The following is a 27,045-nucleotide window of genomic DNA, read 5'->3' as shown; positions in this document are numbered from 1 at the left end:
AAAGTTATTCCTACCACATTCCACATGTTCGAAAGTTAAGTAGAGCCATGGAAGTTAAAAAAAAAAAAAAAGATCCAGAAAAGAGGTATGATGACAGAACTTTTCAAATTGTACATTTTAAATGTGTATAGTTTATTTTATGCTATTTATGCCTTCGTAAAACTGTAAAAAAGAAAAAAAAAAAGATGGTATGGAAATAAATGAAGAAATATTGACTCAGGCACACAACTAAACCTCAGACCAGAATGTAAACCCAAACCTTTTGACTCTAGTTCCCTTACCCACTCTGCTGGAATAGCTCTGATAGAATCTGTTACACAGAGAAGTCAACATAAAGTATCACTGTGAGAGGCATCTGCTGGGAAGTTTCTTAAACATGAAGCAAGTTTTTTGCTTTTAATATATGACCAAGATATGCGTGATTTCTTTAGCGCAGCCGGCCAAGAAAGATTTGGCATTAAGCCTCTTATTTTTCTTTACTAACTTAACTGAAGATTACGAATTGATATTAAAACAATAATAATTAATTATCCCCTTCTCGTTTCCCCACTTTGATATCAATACTTCATTTCAAATCTTTTAAATGTTCATAATCTTAAAAAGATCAATTGAATACGATATCACACTGATGTCTTAAGATAATTTTACAAAAAAATAAGAAACAACAAAAACCAAGAAGCATACATTATTAAGGAAACGTGGTTTCACTGGAAGTTTATACTGTATCTAGAATCAGGACAACTTTTCTCCTTTATCCAGAGAACTTTTTTTTTTTTCCTGAAAGTTAAGTCCAAGCTTCATTCAAGTTGAAACTACTTCTCTCCTGACATAATCCAATGACCAGAATCTTCTCTCCTCTGTTTCTTTTGACTTTCACATGTTCCTCGATATGTCGCCTACGTAAGTTAGAAAACTCAACCAGCAAAAACCAATGCCCACAGCAAAAACCAATGCCCACAGCCCTGGTCCATCTGCATCAAGCTTTTGCTGACATGATTATGCATACCATGTCCTTACCATATAGCACAGAGGCCCTCACCCCAAGGTTTCCTGGTCACAAATGTGTTTTTCTTGGAAATGAGCCTCCATGATACCCCAAGCTCGTTAGCTCAATTCCACCAACCCTAAAATTCTGCAGCTTCACCCTGCACCCAGTGAATACTATTGCATATAAATCATCAGGGTACGTATACCTCATAGCATCTTCTGAAGTCCTGAGTATTCAACAAGCATTAATCACTTCCTCTTATCTCTGGTGTATCTTCCTTGGAAGCTGTTTCCTGGAACTCAGGGTTCAGTCCACCCCAAATTCTCAAAGTCTCTCCTGAGTTCCCTGTGTTTTCCTTGCATTCACTCGCTTCCTTCAAGCTTGTTTCTTAACTCTGATTTTTTAAAATAAACTAGTGATTCCTTACATAAAACTTCAGTTATTACAGAAATCATGTGAAAATATCTTATCCCTCATACTGGAACACATGATTGACACAATATTCTGTGAGATTTCTTTTCATTTCCAACAACATGTCCTCATTCCTTTATACTATGTATGTGTTTCCCCACTCTCACAACTTAAAAAAATGATGTTTCAATCACTATTTTTATAAAACATGGTTTGGGAAATAATGCTCATAACATAAACCTATTTCAATTTAATTAATTTAAATAAAAATTTTAAAACTATACTGAGAATATAATTATTTGAAGTAAAAAGCAATTACACCATATATAATGTTGAATATGATTGTATAACAAAATATTGCTTTCTAAAGTTTTGTATAAAATTTTGCATTTCTTCACAATTTAGATAATTCTTGGGAAATGATGGGAGAGCAGCAATTAACAACAATACAAAGGAATCCATCTTTTAAGATTAAAATATCCGGGCTTCCCTGGTGGCGCAGTGGTTGAGAGTCCGCCTGCGGATGCAGGGGACACGGGTTCGTGCCGCGGTCCGGGAAGATCCCACATGCTGCAGAGCGGCTGGGCCCGTGAGCCGTGGCCGCTGAGCCTGCGTGTCCGGAGCCTGTGCTCTGCAACAGGAGAGGCCACAACAGTGAGAGGCCCACGTACCGCAAAAAAAAAAAAAAAAAAAAAAAAAGATTAAAATATCCATTAGATGTAAGAATATTCCAGTAATCATTACACAAAACATTTAAAAGTCATGCCATTTTGTACAACAATGAAGATACACACACACACACACACACACACCCACAATTATCCTTAGAGTAACACCTAAATTATAGGAGACTTCGTTTTAAATACATATGACTCCCGTATATTGCTTTTTAAATTACTATAAATTGCCCAAATCACAATGCAAACATGCAGATCAATAAATCTAAAAACAAGTGTAGTTATAGTCGAATATAATCACCTATGAAATATCTATCTATAAATATATTTATATATTATTTATCTATACCTATCTGCATTTTCTAGTTTGGTGAATTATTTTAAATGTTTTTAGTCAAATTAAAAATCATTTTGTTGATTGAAACAACTTCTAATCCCAACAGATGATACAATGCAGATCCAAATATTTCTGAAGTGCTAGGGGTTTATCCTGCTTGAAGGGAAGCCTCACTAAACCTCAGTTGCATCCAGACATTGGGTTCCACCTCAATGGTAATGAGTAACAGAAGAAAAAAATCCATTCCTTCAGTTACCTCATGGCAGCATTGTTAATATTCTATACTAAGGTGACAGCAAATGATTTATTCACATCCCTATTGCTGGAGTGATGTACAATTGCATAGATGATAGACGGGTGAAAACCACTGTCGATGTAATACCGCTGTAGTGCCATGATGCTGATGACTTGAGGGAAGACATTATTAAGGAAATACCATGCTGATTACTTGCCTCTGTAATCTATCATTAATCTGATGACATTACTAAGATGTATAAGTGTAATCTATAATCTGCAAAGTGAAAGGTGAGAGCAAGACTGTCATCTAAATAATCTATTAAAGGATTTATTTTTGAAAACTTTAAGTACTTAGGAGAGGGTTTGGTGAGTTAAGATTAATTAAAGATGAAGGTCATATATTGAAGTCATCAAACAGGTATAATGGAAAGATTTGGTTGAATCACTGTCAGTTTTCATTGTGAGGAGGGCCAAGCAATTGCCCTGCCCAGAATTTTTGGTTTAATCAAGAATTCCATCTCAATAATGGCAGGCTAATTTAAGAACTGTGACAAGTGCCCTAGTTTTAAAAGCATTTTGACAAGTTTTAACTTCCATTTTGACGATGTTTCTTAATAAGATCGTTGAGGAAGGAATTCTGAGGCTTTTTAAATAATTAAACAGTCAGATATTAAAATCTATTTATCTCATGTAACTGCAGTAGCACAGTGGAGGAATAGAATGTAAGGTGGGTATTCAAGATTCTCATCTCGCATGCCAGTAATAATCCGTGATTATAATAATCAACTTGGCCTTCTTGACATTAGTTTTCTTCATCTATAAAATAGCTTAATTTAAATAAGGTTATCTTCACGATTATAGTTGAATTTGATTCCAAGTACTTTCTTTAGAGCAAAAAAGCAATTATTCAACACAGTCTTTCAAACATAATAATAGGAAAAAAGCCCATGTACTTGATGTTCCACAGAAATAATTTCCTAACCCTGTGGAAATATGAAGCCACTTTCTGTGTTCTTAAATTTGTGGATACATAAGCAGATTGTTTAATAATACATTTCAAACAATATGTTTAGTTTATCATAGGATTAAAAGTTAACACCAAAAGGACCCTTAGAAACACATTTCTTCATGAATATAACCTCCAGTGCATTTGTCCACCAACTGTTCAGAAAAAGCTGGACAGCTTTGTTCTCATAGAGGATAAATAACTCTCCTCATCCTGAGAGCCTCAAATATAAAACATTACTGAACATTTTCACAAATAAAACCATTATGAAAGTCCTAATTCTAAGATCTTTAATTCCCTCTTTAGAAATACAAATAAAAACTATGTCCAGAATTATTCTAAAATTCAGTCAACACCATAGCCAAACACCTTTATGTATATGAATCTCCCAGTCAGGACATTTTTCATGCAACTCTGTTTTCCAAAAAATTACTCTTTTCCCAGGGTGTTTTGCAATAGACTCACTTCAGTTGTGAATCTGGCTAAAAGTAACAACTCTTTTACAGAATTCAGTAAGGCTTTGCTTATTTAAATAGCATTCATAACTGAAGAAAGAGGAGACATAGGGAAAATACAGTGTAATTAGAATGAGTAGGAAGACAAGGAAGAATGCTCATATGTGGTTTTCTAATATGCAGATTTTTTGTTTTACTTTCTGTCCCCAGGTTTATTGAGGTATAATTGACATACAAATAACTGAACATATTTAATGCATGACGTTTAGTGAGTTTGGACATATGAACATACCAGTGATGCCATCACCACAAACAAGGAAATAGATATATACAACACCTTCCCACCTCCCAGTGGTGTTTTTGTTTTTTGGAGTTGTTTTCTTTTGTTGTAAAACACTTCTCATGAAATCTGCCCTCTTAACACATTGTGAAGTGCACAATACGATACTGTTATCTGTAGGTAACTATGCTGCACAGCACATCTCTCTAACTTATTCATCTGTCCTAACCAAAATGGTACACCCAATGGAACAACTCCCCATTTACCCCCAACATCCAGACCCTGGAAACCACACTTGTGTTCTCTGTTTCTATGAGTTTGACTATTTCAGATTTTTCATATAAGTGGAATCATGTAGTACTTTTCTTTCTGTAACCGGCTTATTTCACTTAACATAATGTCCTCCAGGTTCATCCACATTGCAGCAAGTGACAGAACTTTCTTCTTTTATGAGGCTGAATAATATTCCATTGTATGTATATACCATTTTCTTTACCCATTAATCTGGATGGATATTTAGGTTGTTTCCATATCTTGGCCATTGTGAATAATGCTGCAATAAACATAGGAGTGCAAATATCTCTTTAAGATCCTGATTTCAATTCTTTTGTATATATACCCAGAAGTGGGATTGTGATTCATATGGGAGTCTACTTTTAATTGTTTGAGGAACTTCCATACTGTTTTTCCATAGTTGCCTCACTATTTTACATTCCCACCAACAGTGTACAATTGTTCCATTTTCTTCACATCCTCACCAACACTTAACTTTGGATTTTTTTTTTTTTGATAATAGCCATCCTGACAGATATGAAGTGATATCTCATTGTAGTTTTTATTTTCATATCACTGATAATTATTGATGTTGAGCATCTTTTAATATACCTTTTGGCCATTTGTATGTCTTTGGAGAAATGTCTGTTCAAGTTCTTTGCCCATTTTTTAAAATTGGGCTATTTTGTTTTGCTTTGTTTTGCTATTGAGTTGTATGAGTTCCTTACACATTTTGGATATTAACGTCTTATCAGATGTGTGGCTTGCAAATATTTACTCCAACTCTGGAGGTTGCCTTATTATACAGAATGTAAAGGCAAAACTTGTTATCAAGGCATGATACTGACAAAACTTTTTGCCCTTTGGAGATGGTGTGGTGTGTACCGATGTGTGACATAGATAGTGGGTCCTTGCCACAGTTATTTGGCAACACACACACTCCAAATACTCTGTAAATTTGGTTTACCTTAAGATTTAAGTGTTTACCAAGGGTCTTGGAAGCACTGAAGAAAATTTCTGCCATTATCAGGTTGCTGAGTGTGTGTCTTAAACAACTCTGTGCATGTTTCCTAAACAACAAAAATAATTTGGCTCCAGGGAAAGTAAATGAACTGCCATAGAAAATCCCTGCTGTGCACCTCACTACAAATAACTTAATTTTGTTTCTTTTTATGGCTGAGTAATATTCCATTGCATATATGTGCCACATATTCTTTATCCATTCATCTGTCGATGGACACTTAGGTTGCTTCCATGTCCTGGCTATTGTAATTAGTGTTGCAAAGAGGGGTGGGATAGGGAGGGTAGGAGGGAGATGCGAGAGGGAGGGGATATGGGGATATATGTATACGTATAGCTGATTCACTTTGTTATACAGCAGAAACTAATACAACATTGTAAAGCAATTATACTCCAATAAAGATGTTTAAAAAAAAAAGAAAGAAAGAAAATCCCTGCTGTGGCTAGCTCTAGGGAATGTATTGAATCCTTTGATAAAATGAGCTTTTTGTCTCTTGAAAATGTGTCTGAGTTGGCCATTTTAGGCTTGTGTTTATATTTTAGAATTGACTCAATATGCTGTTGGTATTAAATAATTAGCAGAGAAATGTCTGTTGGGGGGGGGGATCCTTGTACCCAGGTTATATCTATTAGGAAAGCACAGCATTTTAAATGCAACTTATTAAACTGAATGGAGTGAGCCAATATCAACAGAAAAAACTACAATAAATCAAAGTATAGTGCAAAGTGAAAATAACTCAATTTATCTTCAACTGCTTTTCTAATGGCTACACACTCTTAAGGCTGGTTTAAATCCCTGTACCTAATACCTTCATTCCATGAACCCTAGGACTCTCTGCAGCTTCTGTAATGTTTATTGTCACTTTAAAAATGTAGAATTCAGGGGGCTTCCCTGGTGGCGCAGTGGTTGAGAGTCCGCCTGCCGATGCAGGGGACACGGGTTCGTGCCCCGGTCCGGGAAGATCCCACGTGCCGCGGAGCGGCTGGGCTCGTGAGCCATGGCCGCTGAGCCTGCGCGTCCGGAGCCTGTGCTCCGCAACGGGAAAGGCCACAACAGTAAGAGGCCCCCATACCGCAAAAAAAAAAAAAAAAAAAAAAAAAAAAAAATGTAGAATTCAAATTCAGTACTCATGGGTTCAAACTCTAAGCAAACTCTCTATTTCTTTGTATTTTTATATTGCAAGAAATAGAGAACTGAAGTTCACAAAATCTCGATTCACTCTTATCCTTCATGCCCTCTCTGCCCCTGTAAATTCATGATTCTATGACCATATAATTAATATATATTAAAAGAATTAAATAAAACTTGTTATTTTCCACATGATGTTAATGAAAAGAAATTGCTTTAATAAGGACCCCAAACTACAAAAATGTCAATTTTAAATATTTTAGTAAATTAAAAAAAATAACTAAATATCTTCTATTATTACAATCACTTTTATATTGGAATCTCTAATTCTCATATGCTTCTTACTAAGATGAGAGGAGTTAATAATCTTCACTTGCTTTCCTGTGTTGTCACCAGTCCCCTAGCTTGTTTTCAAGTAGCTACTACCTAAGAGCATCTAAAAATGATCCTTGTAAAAATATACAGAGAAAAAAATACTTGAAAACGTCAAAAAGCCAAAATGTGCCAGAAACTCAGAGAAAATAACCGTCAGTGCAACTGAGTCGGAAATCACAATAGTTATCCAGCAAAAAAGTTAATGCTGAAAGAAACAAATATTCTTTTCCCCTCACCCCAGGTCCTGAGCGGGGCTCTGAGATTGTCAGAAAAATAAGTAGCTTCTCTAGGGCTGTGGGTCCTGGTATTTGAAGCAGCCACACAATGAAAATTCCTGCCTCTTAACCTAAAATTTCTTTCACTTAAGTGTTAACTCAGATGTTGCAACTCTTGACAATTTTACATCTTCCTTTCTAACTTGGATGCCTTTTATTCCTTTTATTGATTCATTATTTTGACCAAAGCTGCCAGTATAATATTGAATAGCAGTGATGAAAGTGAGCTTTCTTGTCTACTTTCTGATCCTAGGGAAGGCTTTCGGTTTTTCACCATTGTGTAAAATGTTTGCTGTGGATTTTCTGTGAATGCCCTTTATCATGTTGAGGAAGCTTCTTTATGCTCCTAGTTTCCTGGGCAATTTTATCATGAAGGGGTTTTTGGATTTTGAGAAATGTTTTTTCCTGTGTCAGTTGGGATGGTTATGTATTTCATTCCTTCATTCCTCTAATGTAGTGTATTATTTAACTGACTTTCTTATGAAACACCTTGCATTCTTGAGATAAATCCCATGCAGTCATGGGGTATTATCCTTTTAATATGCTGTTGTGTTCACTTTGCTAGTATTTTGTTGACATTTTGTATCAGTGTTCATAAGGGGGATAGTCTGTAGTTTTCTTGTGGTGTCTTCATCTGGTTCTGGTAACAGAGTAATACTGGTAACATAGAATTAATTAGGAAATGTTCCCTCCTTTTCTGTTTTTGGAAGTTTGACAAGGCTGTAATAGAAATGGAGCTTTCATACAATCCTGGTGGAATGTAAAATGTTGTAGGCACATTAAGAGTTTGACAGCTTATCAAAAAGTTAGATTAGTCAGGGTTCTCCCAAGAAACAAGCAATAGTATCTACGTAGAGAGAAACTATTATAAGGTATTGGCTGATGTGATTTTGGAGGCTGAGAGTCCCAGGACCGGCAGTCTGCACTGGAGATGCAGGAAAGCCCAAGGTGAAGTTTGAAGGCCTGAGAGCTGGAGAGCTGATGGTCTAGGTTGCAGTTTGAGTCCAAAGGCCTGAGCACGGAGTGCTGAGGGCAGGAGAAGATCAATGTTCCAGCTCAGCAATTAGGTAGAGAGCAAATGCCATACGATCCGGCCATTCCACTCCCAAGAATTTACCCCAAGAGGAACGAAGTCATACGTTCATACAAGTTTTGTACAGTTGTGTTTGTAATCACAAAATCTAGAAATAACTCAAAATTTATCAATCAGTAAAAGTATAAACAAATTGTAGTGTATATGAACAATAGGGTTCTACTCAGGAAAAATAATTATTGAAACATACAATGTCATAAATAATTATAAGGGGAAAAAGGCAGAAAAGAAAGTATATACTATGTGATTCTGTTCACTAGAAACTTTTAAAAAATCTAATTTGTAGTGACAGATAACAGATCAGTAGTCGTCTAGGAGGGGATCTGGGGAGGGATGGAGAAGAGAGATAACAGAAGGTCACGTGGAAACTTATGAGGGTGATAGATTTGCTCACTTTCTTGACTGTGGTGATGGATTCATAAATGTATATATGAATTTATCAAATTGCACAGTGCAAATATGTATGAATCATTGTATGTTAATCATACCTCAGTAAAATTGTTAAAAAATCAGCATCAGTCTATACTTCTTCCATACCCTCTTCCAGAGAGAGTGGAAAATTCCACATTCATTGTTTCAAGTTTTGTTCGCTAAAAGAATTTGTCATTGTCTTTTGGAGCCATGACTAGGTGAAGTTTATAATCCTCAAGCTATCTAGTTTCATGTGTTCCACTTTCATGTGTAGAATCATGCAAAAACCGGAAAAATAATACCTTCTTCAAGAGTCAGTGAGTCATAGTGATTTCCCTATGATCCTATAGATATGGGTTGAGGGATAGGATTTAATGTAATAGTCCTAGTTACAATAATAATCTAAACTACTTGCTGTGCTTCTGTCCTTCAGAATTGTCTTAAATCTGACCTACCTTGTAGTACTATGACCACATCCACATCAGTTTCATGATGGGCAGCTCAGGGCACCCCACGATCAAGTGTTCAATCTATACCAGGGATCAATAGCCAGCCAGAAACGGTTTTTCAATAGGATACTAAATATTTGCAGATGTTCACGTATATTTTCAGGTATCTGCACGCGTGTGTGCGGGAAAGAATATGCAGGCCTGATCTAAGAAGGGCTTACTTACAGGATGGTGCCAGCCTGTCCACAGTGTTTCTACCATGTGAATATTTGATTTCCTTCTAGAAGTCCAGAATTTTGGTGGGTGGAAAGTGTCTGCGTGATTAGTCCTCAGTAAAACTCAGGCATTAAGTCACAACAGGGCTTCCCTGGACAAAAATACTGCGCACACACATTGATGCATTTGCTGCTTGAGAAAAGGTCATGCTCTGCGTGACCCCCACCAAGGAGTGGGAGAAAGGATAGGAAGTCAACGCATTGATTTCTCCAGACTCTACCTGATGTGTCTTTTTCCCTGACTGGCCCAGTGGCATATCCTCACTGTGTCCCCATAGTAAATCATACCTGTGAGTACAATCATATGCTGAGTACTGTGAGTCCTTGTAGTGAAGCACTGAACGTGCCGGTGATGTTGGCACCCTTGACCCAGCAAGTCAGTGGTAGGAGAACCTCTCATGAAAACCTACCAAAGCCTCCAAACGGAATGACACAGACCCTTCACTCCTATAATCACCGTTTTCTTGGGTGGATCATGTGGCCCAGCTAGCACGTGAGCTTACATGGCAGTCAGGAGCGGCTGGAGGGCCTTGTCTCGCCTTTGGCGCAAACAAAACTGACCACCATAGGCTCTCAGTAAGGGAACTGTAATTTCACGCTCAAATATGTTATTTAAAATGTGTAGTTCTAAGAAGACCACCAGAAAGCTGCTTCAGTTTTCAGGAAGCTCTCAAATTCCCATCCTGTCTCTCCTCATGCAGCCTCAAAATGAGTGTTTCCCAAGGACTCACCAAGAATCTGCTGAGAGTCTCAGGCCTACAGGAGAGTCTGGAGGCAATTCTACCTACAAATGGAACACCTTCCAAATAGAACACCTTCCAAATATCACGTGAGTTTATTGTGTTGGCAAATCGTAACCTGGAGCACAGAGGGAAGGGGATTCTGAGAAGTGAAGTCCTTAGCTTATTCTCTGAAATGCAGAGAAAAACTTAGAAGGCTTTGGGGATGATTCCAAGTTGGTAATAATCTGGTACAAATAAATAATATCATATTCAAATGTTCAATCGTCCTTTATTATATATGCATATTCTATATATGCATCTCATATTCTCATATTCATCTCAAATTCAAATTAATTGTGAAATTTTAAGGGTTTAAATATCAAGTCTGATTAAGCTTTGCAAGTCAAACTGTTTATTAATAGTGACAAACACAATAATTTAAAGTTTTTCTCTTTCCAAATAAAAAGAGAGGACAATCTCAGCTATCATTAAAAATCTGTGGGTATTTCTCCATACCAGTATTTGTGTGTAGCATGCTGATTTTACCAGATTAGAAAAATAAAAGACTCACATAAGAGAAGGAGTGGCTGACTTAGGTAGCTTGAGACCAGTGTGAAAACAGAGAATCTCTCAGGATTCAGGTCCAAGAATGAGCACATTAAAGAAAAAGAAATATTTCAACTGAAGCCTAGGGAGACAGAAAAATGCATGTGTTCTGTAATTGTTCTGTTATTTATTACATAATACCGCCTTAGCTATTATTCAAAAGAGAAATATTTTTCAGCAGAGCCTGAAAGTAGGAGGTTGAGATTTTTCAAGGTTTCTCCTCAATCAGATGAACAGAACATCAGTTCTGTCGCCAGGTGCAGTGAATATACATCCAATTTCGCATCCTTTTTCTGAGAACATCTTCCTTGTTGAAAATGGAGGGGTAAGAATTCAATAGAAACAGATTGCAGGTAACAAAGCCACTAGATTTTAAAAACACATTTATTGAAGCCAAGTTTGCTCTTTAATAAAAAGTAAAGAAGAAATCAAAATTACTTCACCTAGGACACTTAGTTGTAGGCTACATATCAAAGATACAAACAGACTGAAAGTAGTTATTTTTCAGGTTTATAAATAACACACATCTTTCTACTTTCTAATAAATTGTATAGCTCATAAGTCAGGTGATGTAACATGGTAAATGAAGGAAGACATGGTAGATAGTCTAGATGTGTCCATGGAGATATCCAAAATATTTTATGAATCTAAAAAGCAAATGATTCCTTTCCAATATTCTAAAGATATTTGTGGATGAAAGTCATTTAAAAATAATACCATGTTTTTCATAAAAGAAGAGATAAAATTGGCCTCTTTCAGTTGGATAAAAACTATATTTCACTCTATATGATAATTTGTAAAGGTTAATATAGCACCAGAGGATGATAAACTGATATAATGGTTTCAAGTTAAAAGTTTTGTTCTCTTCAAAAATATAAGAATTTTTGAAGCATCACTGCCCTGATTATTTTTAACTATTTGATATGTTTATACTCTTTACATAATGCTAATTCATCATGGGAAAAATCTTCTTGGATCCCAACTTTTAATTTCTATATAAGTGCTCTCACTGCACTTTGTATATCTTTACTTCTTATAAACTCTATGTCAGAAAGCACATTAGATCATTTACTTTCATTGTTTATATTCTCTTTTCCTTTACATCACTCCTCACATACTTAGAAATGATAAAAAATAATGGGCAAGGAGAATTTCATCTGTAGTTATCCAGTTATCTAAACACATAACTTGTACCATGTTGCGTAAATCAATCCAAGGCTGTCTTATAGATCAACTCAAAAATTTTTGATTGTTATTGGTAACCATAAATTTGTTTTCTATGTCTGTGGGTCTATTTCTGTTTTGCAAATAAGTTCATTTGTATCATTTGGGATATCATTCTTTTTAGATTCCACATATAAGCAGTATCATATGATAGTGATCTTCCTCTGTCTGGCTTACATCACTTAGTATGATAATCTCTAGATCTATCCATGTTGCTGCAAATGGCATTATTTCATTCTTTTTTATGGCTGAGTACTATTCCATTGTATATATGTACCACATCTTCTTTATCCATTCATCTGTTGATGGATACTTAGGTTGCTTCCATGTCTTGGCTATTGTAAATAGAGCTGCAATGAACATTGGGGTGCATGTATCTCTTCTAATTATATTTTTCTCCAGGGTATATGCCCAGGAGGGGGATTGCTGGATTATATGGTAACTCAACTCATTCTTTTTTGCTGAAAAGAATATTGAAATATATTAGGCTGCCTGAAAGTAAAGCAGAGAGTTGGAACATATGAAAAGGAGGGAGGGAGAAAAGAAAGGATGGAAAGAAGGAGAAAAGGAAGAGAAAGGGACAGGGACAGAGGGAGGGGGAGGGAGGAGAGAAAGAACTGAGGAGACTGGGCAGTTTGGGAGCAGGAGAAGTAGGAGAAAAAGGCGTTTTCTAAATGGTGCTTTGAGGGATTACCAGGCACTAAAAACTTTACACCTTTATTATTTAACCTCAGGACAACCTAGCAAAGTAAATATTGCACTTTGTATATTTTTTAATGAGGGCAACATGGTGAGAGATGAGATTTACACCAGGCTAAATGGAAAGCAGGATAGTCAGATTCTAGTTTGGCTTATCTGCTTGCAAGACACCTGCCCCCTGTCACACAGCACACTCTGAAGGGATTGTCTCAGTGTCCCTGACCTCATACATTTGATGGTATTGATCACATCACCCTCCCGGTCCTGTGGAAATGTAATCCACACTGATCTCTTTTTGTTTCTCAAAATTTTGGAGAAAACTTTTTTTAAAAAGAGAGAAAAAGTTCATAAGCCTTTACTCTCTGGGGAAACCGATATATAGAAATGATATAAACATAAAATAACAATATGATCTTAATGAAATAAAAAGGAAAGGGTATTGCAGGAGGAAACTGAGATATAGTTTGAGCATGAGAGACATATATTCTCTGGGATCTGTCAACTAAAATGACTTATAAAACATGGAGAGTCATCCAGCGACTATTGCCAAGTATGCAACTGGAAGAAGTACCATTAATCATCTTTTTAAAAACAATCTTCTTGTAAATCAGCGTTATAAATTAAAAGAACTCTTTCTGCAACAACAACTTCTCCCTGGACATTTGCCCACAGTAAGTCACAGCTACCAAATTCTGTGCTTTCCCTCAGGAGTCCAATCCATATTCCTGGGCCTGCTCCCTTCAGGATCTTCTCACTAAGCTGTTCACATCAGGCCTAACACCCACATAACTGTCTTCTTTGGCCAACAGTCAAAAATTGGTCCAATATCCCTTCACAAATATATATGCCTGGGTTCTAAACACAGACTCAATTTATGACCACTGATAAGTTGACTTCTGGTTGATATGTGTGCACTTTATTATTATTACATTTAAACTAACCAACATGTTACAATTATTCTTTAGTACTTATAAATCTTATATGTAAGTAAAATTTAGAAATATTAATCACAATAATCCTTAATAAATTAATTACTCTTTTAGAACATCTGTCAAATTAGAATTTAAATGTAGCAAAAATCTAATTAGATACTTTGAAAAAGGTAGACATAAGCCATGGATGATTTCATATCATTAAAAATAAAGCAATTAAAAAAATTAATCATAAAAATATTAAGCAAAATTATTATATATATATTCCTTATTTATAAAATGCCAAACTTAATTTCCTAATACTATGCTGAGAGTTTTTACACCTATGTTTATAGATGAACATGTCTGTACTTTAAAAATATTTTTTGGATTTGTGTTCAAAGGGTCAAGAGCCTAAACAATGGATTGGGAAATGGTTTCTCTTTCTCCATTATCAGAAAGTTTATGGCAGCATTCACCTCTGTAAACATCTGGGCCTGGGCTTCCCTGGTGGCGCAGTGGTTGAGAATCCGTCTGCCGATACAGGGGACACGGGTTCGTGCCCCGGTCCGGGAGGATCCCACATGCCGCGGAGCGGCTGGGCCCGTTAGCCATGGCCGCTGAGCCTGCGCGTCCAGAGCCTGTGCTCCGCAATGAGAGAGGCCACAACAGTGAGAGGCCCGTGTACCGCAAAAAAAAAAAAAAAGAAAAAGAAGAAAAACATCTGGGCCTGTGTTTTTTGGGAAGATTTTTTTAAATCCAGTGGTTCACATGTAACTAATCTGTGCTAGACTTATCCAACCTATTTCCTCCTTCAGCCAGCTGTCATGGGCTAATTTTTTGTGTGTAGAAAGTCATGTGTTTGGCCCAGCTCCCTAATGTAGTGACATGGAGTTGGTTATTCACTAACTACCATTTTTTCAGTCATTTAAAAAGCTGATTTATGGTGTGATGCTCCCTTTTCATTTTCAATATTTTTGTCTAAAATAGTTTTTGTTAACTGTTGTAGAGTACCAAGTTTTGGCATTGTTACTCCTCTTTACTGCATTTTTGTTTGTTATTGTATTCATAGGACAAGATGCCCATTTTTTCCCGTACACATTTGGAATCAATATATTTCCCTCCCATTGCTGATCACTTTTAATGTTTTACATGCATACTTACCTTAACAATTTGTAAAAACCTGTACCAACATTGGGTCCTCCCCCAGAAGAAGATACGAACTTTAGAGCCTTGGCTCTTGGTACCTCTCTCTGACTTACCTAGTGTTCTTGTCTTCAGTTATATTTTTTTCATTATCTCCAAATCAAACACTCTTGTCGGTGTTGTAGCTATAAGCAGTGGAGGTTTTTTTGTTTGTTTATTTTTTTTTGTTTGTTTCAGTTTATCTGCTTATTTACCAAGGTTTTTGCCTATCCTTCCGTCAGCTCAGACATTCCTTCTAAAATCATTGTCTTTTTTCCTTAAATCTTCTCGATTCTTCGTTGCCAGTTAGGTCTTACGTTTTCAGCTTGGAGTTGTCTTCTGCTGAAATTGGCGGCATTCCAGATCTAGTCACAGAGCTGGCTTACGGATGGCTGGGTTCAGGCCCTACTCGTGGGCAGTGCCTGTGTCTTCTCCCTAGGAAGTAACATACAAGAAACAGCGGGTGAGCAGCAGCTATTTTTCTGTGAGCAAAAGACCCTCATTGCTTCTTTCACATTTTGAGAAGTGTCCATGTTTTTAATCTTCTCTTTTTACCATTGATTTTCTATTTCTATTTATCTTTTCTATGTGTTTGGAGTGATGCATATAGAAAATGGCCTAAAACAGAAAACCTTACATTACTTTTATTTGCAGTTCAGTAAAACCACATTAATAAACTTTGAGCATTTTCAGATATTATAATCAATCAGTACTTATTATTTTTAAACACAGAAATAATAATGTCTTGGTAAATAAATAAATGAACAGTATAAAAGAGAATCTGTAGATGCAGAACTATCTACAAAGAGTAGTCTAGAGAAATATGTTTACCTCATTCACATGAGAAAAGGTTATCTCCACAGAGAGCTTCTTAATACCTACATTCTGTTGCCTGTATCTTTTTAATTATGTGAGACAAATGAGAAATTGGCATACCCTACAGAATCTTATTATACTGAAACTTATCCACGTTTAGCAGCGATTTTAGCAAAATAATTATTTTCCGGCTTTTGAAAGTTTTGGCTGTTGGTGAATTCTTCTGGCTATTAGTAAAATCTGAAATTGTGAAGAGGTTGCTATAAAAATAAAGTTAGGCTTTTAAAATCCAATTTAAAAATTCATGTTTACAGACACAATAGTCAATTAGGCCTTCAGATTTCGAATACCATGTTGTAAAGATTTTCTCTTTCAGGGCTATCTACCCTCCAGTATGAGAAATGTTTTCAGCTCAAAACATAAGTGACTAACATACCTTTTATAACTTTAGGGAAATGTGGGATTCATCAGGTATAATAAACTGATGAACATAAAATAAAATAAATAAAATGATAACCAAATTTCTTGACAACCACATGGCCCTAAAATAAACTTACATACTATATAAGAAACTCACATTCTGGTAATGTACCTCAAACAAAGTCTTGTTACTGTTTCTAGTATGCATTTGTTCTTTAAAATGAGATTGTCAGTACCTGTTTACAATTGTAAAGCCATTCCATATTTTTTCCTTATTTTTCCAATGAGCAAGCAGCCCTCAGCTGTATTACCAGTGCATTTGGTGGCATTTGGAGTGGGTCAAACAAGCCTTCTAGTGCTCTGTACTCTAAGAAGTACCCTATGAGCCCTATCACATGTTTGAAGTAACACAGACACTTCTAAGACAAACAGCTCCTTGTGCTGGTGGAGCTATTTGAGGGTAGTACTGAGTTGATTCTTTTGCTGGCCTGGAGGGTTCCTGCCACCTGAATGAGAAAAGCTCTGAATGTGAAGGTGCTGGGGGAGATTTCTCCTGTGCCAGGTGCCTTGCCATGGTCTTATTTTCCTGACTAATTCTTTCTAGATCTGGTCCCCATAATCAGGCCAGTTTCTCCCTTTCCATGCCTTGTCTCCTACCAGAGTGTGTGTGTGTCCTTGTGCGTGTTCTCATATTAAGTTGTAAACTGGCATCATCCTCACTGTTCCATGTAGACCTGTTTGATATCCTACCAAAGCCTTTACAACACCCCCTTGATTATCCCATGCCGGCCTGGAATCGGGCTGCTCTTCCACATCTGGCTTTGGTTGTACCTCGGTGGTCATTTACCATATCCTTGGTTGCTGCAGCATGCAGGCACTCTCCTAAGGACTCCTTCCCCAGAGAGCTTATCCTTCAACCACTGCTGTTGAAGGACAATATTCATGGTGACTGAGGCCTTAGGCACTTTCTACCATAGATATGTTTGTTTGGAGAAAATAAAATCCATATGATTGCATCCCTATTGTCAATTTTCTTAAACTGTTATTCTGAAAAACAATATTTATTTTGTTTGTACTTATTTTTTGTGCCCTGTCACTATTATTGTCCATTTATTCATTTAACAGTGAGTCTGAGGGAGATTCTTTCCAAAAGGTGTAGTGTGGAGACATCTGGTGGTCTTTCCTCAATATTCCATTTCACCATGTAATTGTTCATATTGGTTTATCCGATTTATAAATGCTGTACCATTCTATATCAACATTAAGATAGGAAAAACAAGACTTTGTTCAGTTGCTAGATCATTCTTCAAAAAATGCATACATAGCATCAATAATGAGGCTGAGTTTCAAAACATAAAACATATGACAACAGAGCTTCCCTGGTGGCGCAGTGGTAGGGTGTCCACCTGCCAATGCGGGGGACGTGGGTTCGTGCCCCGGTCTGGGAGAATCCCACGTGCCGCGGAGCGGCTGGGCCCGTGAGCCATGGCTGCTGAGCCTGCGCGTCCGGAGCCTGTGCTCCGCAGCGGGAGACGCCACGGCAGTGAGAGGCCCACATACCAAAAAAAAAAAAAAAATATATATATATATATATATATATATATATATGACAACATATCACAAGTTGCCTTTTGTGAAACACAAAGTTTTCCATGCCTATGAAGTAAATTGCCAAAGAAACATTTAAATAAGTGCTTATCTGACCTAGAATATATCCATGCTCGGGGAGAGAAAATCCTTCAAATAATAAATATTGGATGTAAAAGTAACAATTATAATTATTGCAATACAATTTATTTAATAAATGTTCTATATGTATTTATTGGATGTATTACAGACATTCATTTAATATTTTGGGTGAATTAATTTATATCAAATGAAATTTATGTTATAATAGACATTGGAAATTATGAATTCATCAAATAAATATTTTTATGATGCATAATGAAATAAAAGAAAATATTGAAGGTAAATTTGCAAAATAATAAAAAAACAACTTATATGTATTTAAACACAATTTCCATACTAAGTTGTTTTTTTTTTAATTAATTTATTTATTTTTGGCTGTGTTGGGTTTTCGTTTCTGTGCGTGGGCTTTCTCTAGTTCTGGTGAGCGGGGGCTACTCTTCTTCGCGGTGTATGGGCTTCTCATTGTCGTGGCTTCTCGTGTTGTGGAGCACAGGCTCTACACGTGCAGGCTCAGTAGTTGTGCCTCACGGGCTTAGTTGCTCTGCGTCATGTGGGATCTTCCTAGACCAGGGCTCGAACCCGTGTCCCCTGAATTGGCAGATTCTTAACCACTGTGCCACCAGGGAAGCCCTCCATACTAAGTTTTAAGGAATGAGAACATATCTAAGTCTCCGCTAACAGTCATAAAATAACTAATTTTTCCAATTACATAAATTGTTGCTACAATATGGCATTTCATAAAGTGACCTTAGAAATTATTGAGAATAATTTGTGTCTAAAACAGTCTAAAACACTGTTTCAAAAGTAATTAATAATAATGAATAAAACAGTACATGGTTATTGATAATTACAATAAAAATTTCCACTAATTTAATACTAATAAGTGGCAGATTATAAATTTCATGAAACCCTATGAGGTGAGTTCTAATTTTATAAAGGCTTAGTGGAGTTCAGCAAGAGATAAATTACATGTGCAAAGTCACATTAAGTTCCAGAATGAAAATCAAGTATTATGTTTTGCTATATTTTAACAACGCTAATTTAAATGTGTGTGTGTGTGTGTGTGTGTGTATGTATATATATATATATATATATATATATATATATTTATCAAAATTTGTAATTGATATTTTAAAGCAAAAAAATCTATTTTGTTTGTGTAAAGTAATAACATATATGAGCTTTTTATTTAAAAATAGAATTTGGTTAGCATCTTAAATGTAGCAGTGCTCTACTTCTTTTTAAATTTCAAGTCAGATGCAGGCAAAGTTGTAGCTCAGAAGACTGAAAATGAAAACTGACAAATATTTATCTAGATCTCTGATAGACTGAAATAACTATGAGGCAGATTGAGAAAAATCCGTACAGACTTCAGAGTACTACAGTCTTAAGTTTGCATGAAAAAAGAAAGAAAAACAAAAATAAAGCATTATGCACCCTCACCATCAAATCCTAAATCATAGATTTGTGTATGAACATTTAAGGAACCAGAAACTCATGCCCTGCTCTGACTTCTGGGGCACACTGAAAATGATGCAGAAAAGTGTATAACTCTCCCTATCTTCTTTTTTCTATATTTACCTATTCAGAGGAAGAATAAGAAAACTAAAGGTCAAAAAGTTGAAAGGAACAGAGAAAAATCTGATAGCAGTGATCTGTTTTATGAGAGATTAAAATCTCCGTGGAAATCATTTTATGTAGCAGCATTAATAAGAACAACTTTGGTAGAAATACAATGAGCCTTGTAGTTTTCTCAAGCTTTGCTTGAGTATGTAAGAATGATAAATATATATTGCTGGATACATGAGATAAAAAGCATGCTTCATTTAATAAAGAAAATTGTTAAATAAAATTATGAGCTGAAAATAAAGATAGCATGGAGTCAGACAAGGAAGAGTCAACAACTAAATGATTGGTCTTGAATGGTGCTGCAGAAGAAATAAATAAAGATATAATAGAAGAAAATATTCCTCAGCTAAATAAAAATTACAAATGCAGACAAAAGTGTTGATGCGTAGCTTGACACCTTTACATCGTCAAATGCAAATAGTTTCTTGTAATTATGTCTGAAGTGAAATTGTTTTGTGTGTTAATCTCCAACATTCCTCATTATTTATGATAAGAGCAACTCTATCACTAACTATGAACAGATGAAGTTTATTTTTCATTAATATAAGTGGCATCTTATCCAAAGGAAAGGCAATCAATCTGAAGTTTGAACAGTTATAAAGCAAAAGTTAATAAATATGTCTGGGTATTTTTTAACATGGGTGTCTGTTTATTGGCATTCATTTGATTGTCATAATTCTGATGTTCAGAGTGTACAAGCTAAGAATTAATATTTAGAAAATTGTTAAATAAACAAAGTCTGTTTCTTCTGAGATCTGATTCATTTCACTTGAATTGCTTTTTAATACAGATAGAGAGAAAAATATTTCTGCTTTTCAGTGAGCTTTTTCAATGAGCGTGTTGTATCAGGTAAATACTTGAAGTTATTTTAGATTTATTAGATGTGACTACTACTGAAAATTGCCTTACTTTCTCTATTTTTAAACACAAAATATGATGACGATTTACTGCTAAAAATAATGATATTATTTTGATTTCATATATTATATAATTTAAAGTCACACTATTAAAAGGAGTTTGGAAGGAGTGGGATTGATATATATGATGATATATGAGGATATAGTATCAGAATAAAAAGAGTCCAATAAGAATAATATAACAAATGGCTGTAAAATTAAATTTCAAATAGAATTATTGAGTAAGTCTAGATAGAAACCATTTTTCAAAAAACTAGAATTATTGGTTTTGAGTTGCACATAGAAAGCTACACATTTCTTGACTCTGAAAAAGAAATTACATCTCTTCATTCAATAATATTTATTACATCCCTGTTTATTTATTGAGTTTTACCATGTGTCAATCACTGTTCTAGGCACTAGGAATATAGCAGTAAACACAATAAATGAAAATTCTTGCTGTCCTGGAGCTGCCATTCTAGTATAAGGATTCATTCTGAAGACTGCACCAGCCCCTAAACAGTGTCTGATACATTGCCTATACTCATCAAAGACTAACTGACTGATTGATTGATACCTGTGTGAATGATAAAATTAATAAATAAAATAATTACTCTTTTAGTTTTTCCCAGACCACTTCATCTGTCATGGTCATATCCACTCCTGTACTCCTGTACAGTACACCCATGAAGTTCTCCTTGGAGTCTAGCCTATGCCTGTTTTTTGCTTTTTGACATCTTTTATTAATATACCACCTGCTCCTGTAGATCCTGGGATCAGGACTGCCACCCCAGTGAGTCCAGAGGGCAGAACATCAAGCCAAAGCTTATTCTCAAAACTTAAGATCTCATAGTTTGTCAAATAAGCTCAAATATGACTGAGGAAATATGTTCAAACTAATTCATATTTTTAATAAAATATCATCCTTTAATTTTTGTCTTTTCAATATTTCATAATATTTATTCTATTTATAGAATAATTTGAGGTTATCTTCTTGGGCCAGTCACAGAAATTATTCATAATGTGATGGTTCTCCTTAGTATATTATCAAATATAACAGGGAACTGAAATGTTGCTTAAATGGAAGCAAGACATTATTCTATTTTACCAAATCAGCTTAATGTTTAAATACATTTTATGTATTTAAATCAATTAAATACATAAATCAATTTTATGTAAGATTCATCTTATTTTTAGGTACATGTAACATTCCTTAAAAAATATTTCATTACTGCAACCATTCAAAAGAGAAGAAGAATTTACTTTTATGGTGTATAGTAGAAGATCAGTAATATCATAAATAACAAGTTGTGTCATATATAAATGATGAGAATGAGCAAGTTGAATAATGATTTCATTAACTCATTTTAATTGTGACTTGGGGAGATTAAGATGCAGACAACTTGGTGTATGTGTTGAAATATGTTGTGTTAAAATATAATGAGCTGTGAATTATATTTCTGAGTATTACTTTTGGATTCCTAGTGAGATGCTGAATTATGCGAGGAAAGTATGACACCAAACCAATGCTATTAATCTGTAGACCAGTAAATGACTAGGCTCAGAGTGTGGCAATTTAAAATATTTTATAAAGAGTTACCATAAATGTGAATGCTTTGGTAAAATGAAATGTTATGTCTTCACAAGTCTGAGTTATATTTAACTGATAATCATTTGAATAGTGCTTTAGAAGTATTGTGAGTTTCCATTTTGCTGTTTTCGGCTGTTTAACACTGACTTTATGTAACAAAGTTAGTCTCTAGATTGTTGTTAATATAAATATTATTTTCCTGGGCTTATCATTTGTTTATATGTTTGTGTTATGACTATAGAACATGTGAAAACTAAATCAAGACTATAAACTTGGATAAAGCTGTGTATTGCATCTTATCAAACATATGGATTTTCATTTTTAAAGTTAGTTTTAAGGACTATTAACTTTTAATTCTAGAGTCGGTATTGGTCTTATATAGTTGTAGGTGAAGTATTCTATTAAAAAATTAACAAATAAAAATAAATAATAAATCATTTTGTCTGCAGATCATATTTTGGTAGGACTAGGAGAGAGATTCTGAATACAAGACTATATGTTTGATAAGTATATCATGCAGGTGAGGAAAAGGCTGGAAATTAGAGGCCTGGCCTTGAAAAATAGCACTTAGGTTAATGTATTTTATGGTACAGGCTCTAGGGTCAAAGTATTAGGGTTCAAATTCTAAATCAGACATCCAGTAGGTATTTAACCATGAGCAAGTTATTTAATCTTTCTGTGCTTCTGTTCCCTTATCTAAACACGTGAATACTATCAGTACCTACCTCATAATTCTGTTGTGAGGATTACTGAGGACTTGTCAAAGGCTTGTGTATGGTAAACGCAGTAAATTTAACCATTATTATCATCAACATTATTATTAAAACTATACTATAAGCAAGATCCATTTCTAAATACCTGATGAAATAGAAAGATGAATAAATCATGATCCCTTCTCAAAGGAGCAACTCCGTGATTAAAATTATGATAATATGATCAGATCAGTATCAGCATTTATCTCTTCTTCAGACAAAAATGTCATGAAAGAATGAAAATGAAATTTAAATCAATCAATCCATAAGAATGCAGTGAAACTAGAAAGGCTTCTAAGAGTACATTTCACAATTTTAAGAATTGCTGAAAATAGTTTAAATGCCAACATTATTAGGTTTATTTTTTAAAAAAGCAAGAAGAAAGACAAACTAAAACCCAATAGATGCACATGAGCAGACAGTTGAGGAGGTAAGACAGTTCCAGAAATCACTAACTTAGAGGTAGCGCAGCTATGGAGTATGTAGGATTCCTGAAGTAACCAGAAGCATAATTTATGAGGGAACTCTCTTTTAGGAACTGGGTATGTGTTCATACTCCATCCATCTTGCTGAATGGCAAAAAAGTGCAGTATTGACTTCCAAGATGTGGCAGTATAAGTAAACATGACCCGGGGCTGGAGAGTAGTGTTTCATCCAGAAACAACCTACGCTTATAAATACAACCTACCCAGCTATCCTCCCCCACAGTCAGGAGAAGCTGACTACAGTACTAAGGAGCCAATGTACATTTCTCAAATATGAGTGTACAAAACTCAATAAATAGTTTATCCAGTCACTACAATAAACAGAGAAAAGCTAAAACCAGAGGAAACTCATATAATGTAGTCATAATCACTACAGTCAATTTAAATGGCTAAGATATTATACCTATAAAATAAGAATAACTTTCTATGAATAATTAATATCAATAATATTGGGAATACAAAGTGATCATAATGTGATCATCTAACTAAAAATTAATAGCGTAGAAGAGCAGAGCAAATATAATTGAAAAGGAAACCTGTTATATTAACTAAAGTAAATCTAGAACACAGAGCAAGTTGTTAGAAGTAAGAAGCAGAAATATGGTATATAATTCCCATAGCACTTCAGGAAAAAATGGAACAAAGACATGACATCCATGATTTAGTAAATTGAAGGGAACAACAAAAACAAGATACCAAGACAGAAGTAGCCCTTCAGCTTTGTTCTTATTTTTCAAATTTTTCAAGAAGAGTAAAAATCTTAAAAAATTTTTTCTTGAATATTCTAGATGACTGAAAACTTCAACTTGTGGTATTATATACACATACAAAGTGATACAGGGAATTAAATATACTTTATTTGGGTTGCTCAATCATTGATTTTTATTTATTTAAATTGTACTGTGTTTAGAGAGTGATAGGATGCCAAACAACTGGGATATTTTCTTTAACATATTCATCATATAACTGAAAAATTGCTTTGCCATTATATTGTCATAGATAAAGAAAAAATATATTCTCCATCCTGATATTAAATTTAATCTTGATTGTTTTTCTAAAGTATCTTCCAAATAATGATCTAGTATTTTCAGATTTCTTTTTTAAATTACTTTATTGAAGTGTGATTGACATGCAAAAAATCTGTACATATTTAACATCTATAACTCAGTGAGTTTGGGGAGAAGTACACACCCATGAAACCATCACAACCATAAAGGTCACCTCACAAAGTTTCTGCCAACTTCCATTATTCTTAGTACTTTTTTGTGGTTAGAATACTTAACATAAGATCTGCTCTCACTCAAAATCCAAGTAGTTTATGGGGGAAATTTAGGAGCTAGAGCCAACTCTAATGCAAGCCCTGATGTCCTATTTCCATTTCCCAATACAGCTCTCATTTGCCGAGTTGGAAAGGATCCAATTCATACAGGAATTTTGGATTCTGGTTGGACATAAGGTCCCTTGATGACTCTTTTTATTATTGTTTTTGTATGGTGATAGTGGTGGTGATCGTTAAAATTTGTTTTCCTCCAACTAAGTCACAGTGAGAATCCAGCAACTGACTTTCAAAGGGACTAGTATTTCATATAACAGATTTAGGGAAGTGATAGTTCTTGAATTCCAAATTTGGGCCTTATATTTCCCCTACATGGGCCATTCAAAGGCTCTGTGACATGAAATAGACACCTGAGATATTCAGAGTTGTTTCTAGGTGATGTGTGCTCGAGAAGGCTTGCAGTTTTCTCTCTGACTTTGCAGCTATTTTTCACTATCCCAAACAACTAAGATGTCATTTTTAGCAATTTAGAGCAAAAGATGAATATATATTCAATCTCTGTAAGATATTAATCATGTCATTTAAATTGTGTTTACTAATATAACCTCTAGAATCAATTTGTCCTTTGATTATCCAAGTCTGTGGCTTAAATAAGAGTTCATCAATTCAACAAATAGATATTGAAAACCTACTGTTTGTCATGTCTTAGCAGACATCCATAAGTAAAAGGAATATTGATTTCTCAGAGAAGCACAGATGCAATTATCTTCATTTTGTCAAACTCCCTATAGGTAGTTTTGGCTTGAATCACTTCTACTGGTATTAAGTATGTAAATATTTACATTTACCCTGTCCTTGCTGGGGCATTTTCACAGGCTGTGGTTTTTCAGTGGTCACCAGTTTATGCTATGCTCTATCCATATAAGTTTGGCTTCTTCCTGTCCACATGATTGTAATAAATCAGTTATAAAAGTACAGAGACAGGGAAACCACCCTAAAAATTATTTGATTCCTTTTGTTTTAATGTAGCATATAATATTAGAGCACGTCATCAAAGTTTCATGACTCTTTTCCCATAATTTCTAAAGTTTAAAGTAGTTGCACTTATAGTTTTTTAATAGACAGATTACCTCTAATACTGTATCTAAATATTTCTCAATGTTTGAACCTTATATTTGGTCTAGACCATGTGAGTTCAGGCATAATTAATGTGGTAATAGAAGGAAAGATAATTGGTGTTTTTTGTCCTCTTCCAACAAGGCCCCTTATGAACTGTACTCTTTTAGGAAACTCTCCTTACATTTAGAAAAATTAGGATAAATTAAAATAGTGTGATATATGTAATCCCTTGCTGTTTAAATGCAGCAAGGGATTATAAAAAATATTATAGTTATGAAAAACAATTATAGTTATGATTGGAATGCTTCTTATTTGATACTGTTCTTGTATTGGATTTGTTCCCAAAACTTCTGAACTGGTAAAATGAGAGTTTGCCAAGGGTTTTGTTCTGGCCACAACAAAAATTGGAAATTTAATTTGTGTAGTACTACATTAACTTCTTTTACAATTTATAAATTAAATTTGTAAATGCACCAGTAATATTATTGTTCTTTTAAATGTTATTTTCCCCAAAGCTGTGACCAAACCCATTACTTAATCTGGGCAGTATTGCCAGGACCAGACATTGGTTCTTCAGATTGTCTTTCTTTAGCCAATAGTCAAAATTTCTTTCTCAGTAGGCCAGTCTACCTTAAAACATTTTCAGCAAAAAGGAGATAAGTTTTCAAAAACAGATTTAAGAAAAACATCTTCCTTCTTTTAGAAGGAAATTGTGTCTGACTGGTTAGATTATAGAGTCAAAAAGGACTTTCCTAAAGCAGCAAGGATCTTGATACTTAATTCAAAGATTTTTAACAAAGTAATAATGGCCATGCACTTAAATTGATTCAGGCCAAAAGGTATGTCTTAATGGTCAGGCTTATAATTTGAATTTTTTGCCCTGTCAATATATCAAGTTAATAATCTTTTACCACCTACAAAGGATAAAAATGTGAAACAGTTCACTTTTCTATCCTAAATCTCTATACTTCCTCTAATTCTGCTTACATACTTCCTTACTATATTTTATCACTTATAGGTATAGGAACCAGCTTAACTTTCTAGCATTCTATCTGAAAAATATCTTGTCCAAGTCCACAAGTTCAGTGAGTATGCTTCCAAGTTACCATAGACAAGTGTCCTACCAATTGTTTTACCACTGCTTAACTCATTTTTTAAAAAGCTGAAATTGATAAAATAGAAACAAACACAATGAAAGAAATAGTTAAAAACAAAGTTATTTATTTGAAAAGGCTAATTAATGAATCCCTGGCAAGCCTGATAAAAATAGATAAAATATTCAAATACATACCTGAATAATCCTGCTACTAAAGAAATTGAATCCATATATAAAA

The sequence above is a fragment of the Orcinus orca genome, chromosome 15 (assembly GCF_937001465.1).
Source record: "Orcinus orca chromosome 15, mOrcOrc1.1, whole genome shotgun sequence".
In the NCBI taxonomy this organism is placed as follows: domain Eukaryota; kingdom Metazoa; phylum Chordata; class Mammalia; order Artiodactyla; family Delphinidae; genus Orcinus; species Orcinus orca.
The sequence above is the reverse complement of the archived record's forward strand: the minus strand, read 5'-3'. Positions refer to the sequence as shown.